The 8,248-nt window shown below is 43.3% G+C and overlaps 1 protein-coding gene across 1 annotated transcript in view; it reads right to left on the reverse strand.

The window, feature by feature from the left end:
* MKLN1 (muskelin 1) overlaps nt 1–7,838 on the reverse strand; it is a 215,527-nt gene extending 207,689 nt beyond the window's left edge. The window contains exon 1 of the mRNA XM_032642160.1: nt 7,314–7,838. The gene's annotated coding sequence lies outside the window, so the exon portion shown is untranslated. The remainder of the gene's footprint in view (nt 1–7,313) is intronic.
* Nucleotides 7,839–8,248: the final 410 nt, after the last annotated feature.

The following is an 8,248-nucleotide window of genomic DNA, read 5'->3' on the forward strand; positions in this document are numbered from 1 at the left end:
AGGCAAAATTTTGACCAAAAACTTTGTTTTTCTATTTTGAACGGAAAAAAATTTATAGGAGCAAATGGTTATTTAAGATATGTCCTATCTACATACCAAAGGTGATGGGTTAGTGGTGCTGACTTCTTGGGACTTAATGGATCAGCACCCTGTAGGGGGCCACCCACCTTCTCTGGGGTTTCATGACCTCAAATGTGGAGTACTCTAGAGGCAACTGCCCCTGAGAGTAACTAAAGGATGCAGGCTTGAGCCACCCAACCTGCTCAAGATAGATTTAGGAGCAGCACATGGCAGAGTCAGCCTGGAGAAAAGAAAGCATTGGGAAGATTACACAGTCATCCAAGAATGATATTAATAATGGTAATTGCCATAATGTATTTAGCATTTACTGTATGCCTAGCATCATGCCAAATGCTTTACAAACACGAGCTATATAGTATCATCATCCCCATGTTGTGAGTAAAGCAGCTAAGGCTTAAAGAGATTAAGTAAATTGCCTAAAATCATATACAGCTGTGACTTAAGCTCAGCTCTGCCTGTCTCCAAAGCCCATGTTCATACTCATTTATTCTATGCTGTGTAGGAATATAATTCTCTATGGTTATTCCATCTGTAACCCTCAGAACACTGTCTTCCTGGAGGTGGTTCTGTCTCAGCCACTACTGCAGCTGACTTGCTTTGTTTGGGCACATGTAGTCCTGCTACCTGGGGGTGGAGCTTATCTACCACTTTCCCAGCCTGGCCTTCCCCCTGATTGCCACTGAGCAACTAGGCTCATCAGCCACACTCCATGAATTTCTGGCTTCTCTCTCTACTCCCCAACTAGGACTAAAGGCCATACCATAGAGCCTTGGCTGTGGCTTGCTCAGAAACTAACAATGGGAACATACGATGACATAATGTAGAAGTATGAGGAAAGAAACTACTGGTGTGGTAAATTTTGATCAGTGGGAAATAGGAGATGGGAGAGAACCATGAAGGTAGATTACTTTTCCTTTCTCCTTCCCAAGAACTTACCTGAGCATGTTTTCACCATGCAGCATGTCTGGAGATATTCTGCATGCACGTGCAGGTGTACCTACTGTCTCTGTAGGCTGTTCAAACATCACCTTGCGTTGCTTCACCTCTTTCTCGGTCTCTCTTCCCTTTTTCTCTCCCTCTTACTGCCCTGGAATTACATCTCCTAAATAAAATTTTAGCCTTAATTCTTGGTTTGAGTTCTATTTTTCTAGAAAACATAGGCTAAGACAGGGGTCCCCAACCCCACCCCTCACACCCCGGGCCACACAGCAGGAGGTGAGCAGCAGGCAGGTGAGTGAGGGAAGCTTCATCTGCCGCCCCCCATCACTTGCATTATTGCCTGAACTACCATCACCACCACCCCCTTCCGTGGAAAAGCTGTCTTCCACGAAACCAGTCCCTGGTGCCAAAAAGGTTGGGGACCACTCGGCTAAGATATTTAGACCCAATTTCTCTCAATGGAACCACCACTGCCTACATTCCCTTGGCTCAGAGCCAAGCTTCCAAAAATGTATTCCAAAAGATAATAGCTGGTAATAATATTGTCAGTCTTATTAGTATGCCTGATAGAATTCATGTATTCCTCCAAAAAGGTGTCATTTATTTGGAAGAAAATAAAAAATAATGAAAAGGATCCTTGGTGGTAAAAAGATTGTAAACCAGTAGCTCAAAACTAGCCTCAATCCTAAATCCACTTATGCTCTGAGGTTCTCACAACTAGCTTTCCCTTCCTTTCTAGTCTTGCCCTGGATTGGGTCCCCATTATCCTCTCTTAGACTATTATAACACCCTCCTAATTTGTCTTTCTGTTTCCATACTTCTGATCCAATCTGAATACCACTGCCATCAGTTAAATAGCCCTAAAAGCTGATTTTATCTTGCTCTTCCACGTTCAGAAACCTTCAGTAACTTCTCACTGCCCATAAAATAATGTCTCAAGTTCCTTCTAAAACAAATCTTCACTCAAGGCCCTCCACAAACTGTCGTGACCTACATTTCCAGATTTAATACCAATGTTAGTGTTTCTCTATTCGAATTATACCACCAGCTATTCTGAGCTGCTTGCTTTTCCCAAACATGTGTTTTGCTTTTCTGAGACCACCATGCCTCTGCAATTGAACTGGACAACAGAAGTACTTGTGGGTTTTGATAAACCCCCTGGGAAGTATCAGAATGCTTGCCACACCCTTAAGCACTTCCCAGGAATTTCTAATTGACAGGACACCAAATTATGTATCAACTTATTCTGCCATTCCAAAGAAAACCATTTAGTCCAGGAGCAGGCACCTACCCTAAGGCAATAAACTTATGCTCATATGATGACTTGTCAAAGGAAGCTCTGCCTAACTGCCTGTACTTGATGGTGAGCAGCCAAACCAGTCAGGCCCTTTGGAGGGGTTGAATATGAAATACAAAAAGATAGTCAGGAGTTAGCAATGGGGAGAAAACTAAAAGATCCACAGAGGGAAGAAAGCTGACATCACATAGCAGAAACCATGAAGCAATAGAAGCTGTGAGATAGAGAAAAGAACAGAAAATACTTAGTAGGAAGGGCAACAGAAGCAGAGTCACAATAACAGCAGATAATTAGAGTACAAAGCAACAGATACTTACTGCCAAGAGCCCGCAAGATAACCCAGCTGCTATGGCTATATTGTGTGCTGAATCACCTTCCAGTCCCCACTGGTCATTACTTAAACTTAGATCGAGGCAACCTGAGTCTATCTCTGTTCTGGAAATTAAATTTTTGCCTCTCAGTGTCTGTATCAGTCAAGATTGTGGCTGGAAACTGAAGGCACACTCAGCTGGGATTTTGAACATAATTTGATGAAGACACTATTTACAAGGATGTAGGCAGGGTTTCTGGAACTTAAAAGTATCGAGGCACCCAAGGACTAGCAAGAATGGAAGCCCAGGGCTGAAGAGACAAAGCACGGAAATGGTGTTATGGGAGTCCTGAAGGAGCTCGAGCTGTGAAAGGGCATAGCTACTGCCAGAACCCGGCGCTAAAACAGAAAAATAAGAAGAAATACCCCCAAACTCTTTTTTCTCCTGCCCTCTGATACTTGCTGATGCCTCCCATTGGCCAAACCCAACAGTAAGCCAGAGGGCAGTGGGCCCAGGTGAGTCATCTGTGGATAACAGCCTCACAGGGCACAGAGCAGGGCAGAGGAGGATAGGAGGCTGTCGTGGACTACCTAGTGGCACCTCAAAAAAAAAAAAAAAAATGTCCAGAGGCTACTGCCTGGAACCTGAGAAAATTATATTATACGGCAAAAGATGTGATTAAGTTCAGCATCTTGAGTGGAGGAGCGTATCCTAGTTTATGTGGGTGGGCCCTAAATGCAATCACATATATCCTAATAAAAGAGAAGCAGGGGAGTTCTGAGAGAGAAGAGGAGAAAGCAGTGTGTCCATAGAATCAGGATTGGAGTGAAGTGGCCACAAGCCAGGGAAGCCTGGAGCCATCAGAAGCTGGAAGAGACAAGGAACAGATTTCACCCCTAGCACCTTCGGAGGGATCCTGGCCCTGCCAAAACCTTGATTTCAGACTTCTGGCCTCCAGAACTTTGAGAAAATAAAATTTTGTTGTTTTAAGCCACCCAGTTTCGTAATTTGTTACAGCAGTCACAGGAAACAAATACAGGAGCCAAATGGAGAATAACCAGCACAAAATCTATTCATCTCAAGTGCCATGTTGACCACAATGATATCCCTGATCACCTTGGCTGAAAATTCTTTTGCCTACCTTCTGTATTCCCTATGGTACTTCTTTTTGGACCACTCATATAATTCAAATAAAACGCTCCCAAGTTATAGTTACTTTTGCATACAAATATCTTTTCCTCCTAACCAGATTATAACATTCTCCTTTAGAACACGAAACTTGTCTTGCACATCTTTGTATCCCATGAAAATCCTAGCACAGTACTTTGAACAGAGTGCACATTCTGTAATTGGTAAATGAGCAAGAAAGCCTCCATTTGTCCATCTGTAAATGGAAAATAACAATGTCCACTGACTTGCCTTTCAGAGATAATAATGGCAGTGTTCCCTGGAAACAATTTCTGTACCTGTAACAGAATGATATATCTGAAACACCCATTCCTGCTGGAGCAATTCCTTTTAAAAAAAAAAAAAGTTTGGTTTTAGTGTGTCCTCTGTTCCATGTGGAGCTAAAAAGGCTTGGAGTTTCACCCCAAGGAGGAAAAGGCAGGGGATAATTAAGAAAATATAAAAGCTCAGTATTGGTGTTTTCTCAGGAACTTTGATTCCTCTAGTAAATATTTATCGAAGGACTATTATGTTTGGGGCTTCCCTGGTGGCGCAGTGGTTAAGGGAAACGGGTTTGAGGCCCATTCCGGGAAGATCCCACGTGCCGCGGAGCAACAAAGCCTGTGCGCCACAATTACTGAGCCTGCGCTCTAGAGCCCGCGTGCCACAACTACTGAAGCCTGCGCACCTAGAGCCCGTGCTCCACAACAAGAGAAAGCCCGTGTGCAACAGCGAAGACACAACGCGGCCAAAAAAAAAAAGGACTACTATGTTAAAGTACAGTCCATAAATGCTGGGGAGACACACACACACACAAGCACATAGAATAAGACGTAATTCCAAGTTAGTAGTTGTCACACAACATGATTAATGCTTTTTATAAAAACTTGATGCTATGGGACCAGAAGGAAGGGAATGATTAACTCTATTATAGAAGGTTTCTCCAAAAAACATCACATTCAAGCTGGTCTTTTAGGACTTTATCAGGCAGAGCAAAGTCAAGAGCATTTGGGGACCAGGAGAAGTAACTTTGCTTGAGCTGTTGCCAAGCAAACCACACCCTCAGTTCAGCCCTATTGTATCCACAAAGACCTATTTTTATTCATTATCTTCATAGCTACTTTTTGAGAGAGGAAGAGAATGCCGAGTACTTCCCTATTTTGCACCTAGATATTTTTTGTAATAATTTAATTTAATTTATTTAATTTTTGGCTTCGTCGGGTCTTCGTTGTTTTGCGCCAGCTTTTCTCTCTAGTTGCCATAAGCGGGGGCTACTGTTGGTTGTGGTGCGCGGTGCGCGGGCTTCTCATTGCCGTGGCTTCTCTTGTTGCAGAGCACGGGCTCTAGGTGCATGGGCTTCAGTAGTTGCAGCCCATGGGCTCAGTAGTTGTGGCTCATAGGCTCTAGAGTACAGGCTCAGTAGTTGTGGTGCACGGGCTTAGTTGTTCCACGGCATGTGGGATCTTCCCAGACCAGGCGGGTTCTTAACCACTGCACCACCAGAGAAGTCCCACAGCTAGATATTTTATATGTCACTGACAGGAGATTATCAGGAGGGAAAGCAGAGGTTGACTTCTGACAGGCCCAATAATGATGAGTCCAAGTAGCCATCCAATAATGAGTTAATGAAAACTCTTACCTTTCCTGAGCTTCTCCCTCATTTCTGAAAATTGAGGCAGGCCATGCTGTGAGAGTGTATGATACCAGGGCATGAATAGCTCTGAGGAAAGCAGGTGAGGAATGAGAGCACTCCCTGCCCCAAACCAGGAGGCACTTCTTTGTGGCAAAGCCCCCTTGAATGGGGATTATGGCTGAAGCCCTTTGTCCTCCCCTAGGCTGACCTTCAGATGGCTCCTTGAGGAACAGCTCTGTCTGGGGCATGGCCCAACTTCTCTCCCAGCCCAGCCCTGCTGGGCCTCTGAGACCTCATCCTCACCCTGCAGCTTCCACTGGAAAATTAGGAAGCTGGGCAACCAGAAGTACACATCGCTTGTCCTTGTTTCCTCAAGAAGCCCTTCACCTTCCAGACCTTGCCAGGAAGCTGGCGGCATTTTCATGAAGCAGTAATAACAAGGACAGAGCGTTCTAGCCTGCTGGAGCCTGCTGGCTGGTCACTCTTTCCACTGCCTTTTGTTTTCATGCAGCATTCCCTCACTTGCTTCTCAGATTCCTCAGGGCTTTGAAAAAGCCACAAGTGCTCCCTACAGTGACACCACCCAGCGGGCTGGCAGACATCGCTGACACGCACCCTGCCCTAAGCAATGGAACGCAGGCAAGTCCCGACTACTGGCACCCAGCCATGTACCTAGGAAGAGGCAAGACAGCTCCCAGAAAGCCAGCATTGTCCCCCATCAGCCCAGCTGGCAAAGGTGGGACTTTAGATTAAGTACCAGCCAGTGGACTGGTCAATCACATACCCCTGTTTGATTCAAAATGCATCTGCAAGGTATGTTAGGCGGTTGGTACTTCTCTACCTATCTTCAAGGATCTAAATGCAGCCAACATAGATGTTACCAACAAAGTGCTAGGGCACTTTCACCATACCAACTCACATACCAATGTATTAGATTGTGTATACATACATACGAGCTGATGATCTCAATGATATGAATTCATTCATAATCCCCATTCATTTGTGTTTCAGTATCACCTGTGGCCTGTTTCAAACCACACTCCAGAGCTACCATAACAGGGTCTATGAAAATAGGACCCAGATATGTATATTTTTTTAAAAACTTGACAGTGTTGGTTAGAATATAGGATGAGAAAAATTCTCACATATCATTGATGGGAGTAAAAAATAGTTCAGCTACTGCGGAGAGTAGAGAGCAATCTAGTAAAGTTGAGAATGTGCACATTCTATTCCCTAACAATTTCTGTTCTAGATATATTCCCTAGCAGAACTCTCAAACATGCGCCCAAGGAAGCATACACCAGAATATTAATTACATCATGATTTGAAATAGCAAAGAACTAGACATATCAAATATCCATCCATAGAATAGATTCTAGAATATTTGTGCTATTGGTCTATTGCAGAACTATATAGTATACTATTACTATATTATAGAATGGACTAGCTCTACAAGTGTCACATGGATAAATCTTAAAAACATGATGTTGAAAAAAAAAGTTTCAGAAAAATACGTACACTATTTATATACATGTTCAAACATCCAAAACATATTGTCTAGTAAAAATATAAAAGCATATGTGGGAAGGATTTCCACCATCTTCAAGAGATTGGTTATCTCTGAGGAAAGATGGGATGGAAGGGCCTTTTTTTGTAACTAAAATGTTTTACCAACAGTCCCCTACATATGAACGAGTTCCGTTTCAAGAGCGTGTTTGTAAGTCCAATTTGTTCGTAAACCCAACAAAGTTAGCCTAGGTACTCAACTAACACAATCGGCTATATAGTACTGTACTGTCATAGGTTTATAATACTTTTCACACAAATAATACATTAAAAAACCACAAAAAATATAGAAAACATTTTTAACCTTATAGTACAGTACCTTGAAAAGTACAGTAGTATAGTACAACAGCTGGCACACGGGCTGGCATCGAGTGAACAGGCAAGGAGACTTACTGACTGGAGGAGGGAGAGGAGGGGGGAGATGGCAGAGCTGAAGGATCGTCAGCAATAGGAGACGGAGGGCAAGCTGCAATTTCACTCACTCCTGACGTTGATGGCACAGGTTCTGGTTCCTTGCTGGATTCAATTCTTTCTACTCTCTTGAAAAAACAATCCAGTGATGTCTGGGTCGTAGCTCTTTTTTTCTCATCATAGATGACGTGGTAGCACTGGATTGCATTCTGAACGGCTGCTTCAAACTTCTTGTCCCATTCTACGTTCCAGTCCTGTGCCTCAAAAATTAACATTGCCTCCTCAAATAAAGACCCTTGCCATTTCCTGCGCCATGAATCTCTTCAGTTCTTCAGTTACTTCTTCTTCCTCTTGTCTCTCTTCATCCTTTCTCTGGGCCTCCAATTTCTGACGCTTCTTAGCAGTACGAGCTACATCACTGCTGCTTTTACGCTTGCTCCCGGACATCCTGGGCTTGAAATAAAGATATTGTACTACTGTACACTATACAATACTGTACAGTAAAGTACACAAAAGCACAACCACTTGTAGAGGATGCACACACATGACAATGTACGCCAGACATGTGAACTAACTTACGTGATTGGACATGTGAATGCGTGATCGCATCTTTGAAAGTTCGCAACTTGAAGGTTCGTATGTAGGGGACTTACTGTATTTATAGTTTAATTTAAGCAAATATGGCAAGTTGTTATAATTTATTAAATCTGGATAGTGCATATATGTTCCACTGGTAACTCAGAGGGTCATCCATAGCAGAAGGATCTCTTGAGATTTTTGGGGTTACTGAAATTAAAAGTTTGTTTATGGGAATGGCTCATATCAGTGAGCCTTCAGATCCTT

Source organism: Phocoena sinus, chromosome 9 (assembly GCF_008692025.1).
Source record: "Phocoena sinus isolate mPhoSin1 chromosome 9, mPhoSin1.pri, whole genome shotgun sequence".
In the NCBI taxonomy this organism is placed as follows: Eukaryota; Metazoa; Chordata; class Mammalia; order Artiodactyla; family Phocoenidae; genus Phocoena; species Phocoena sinus.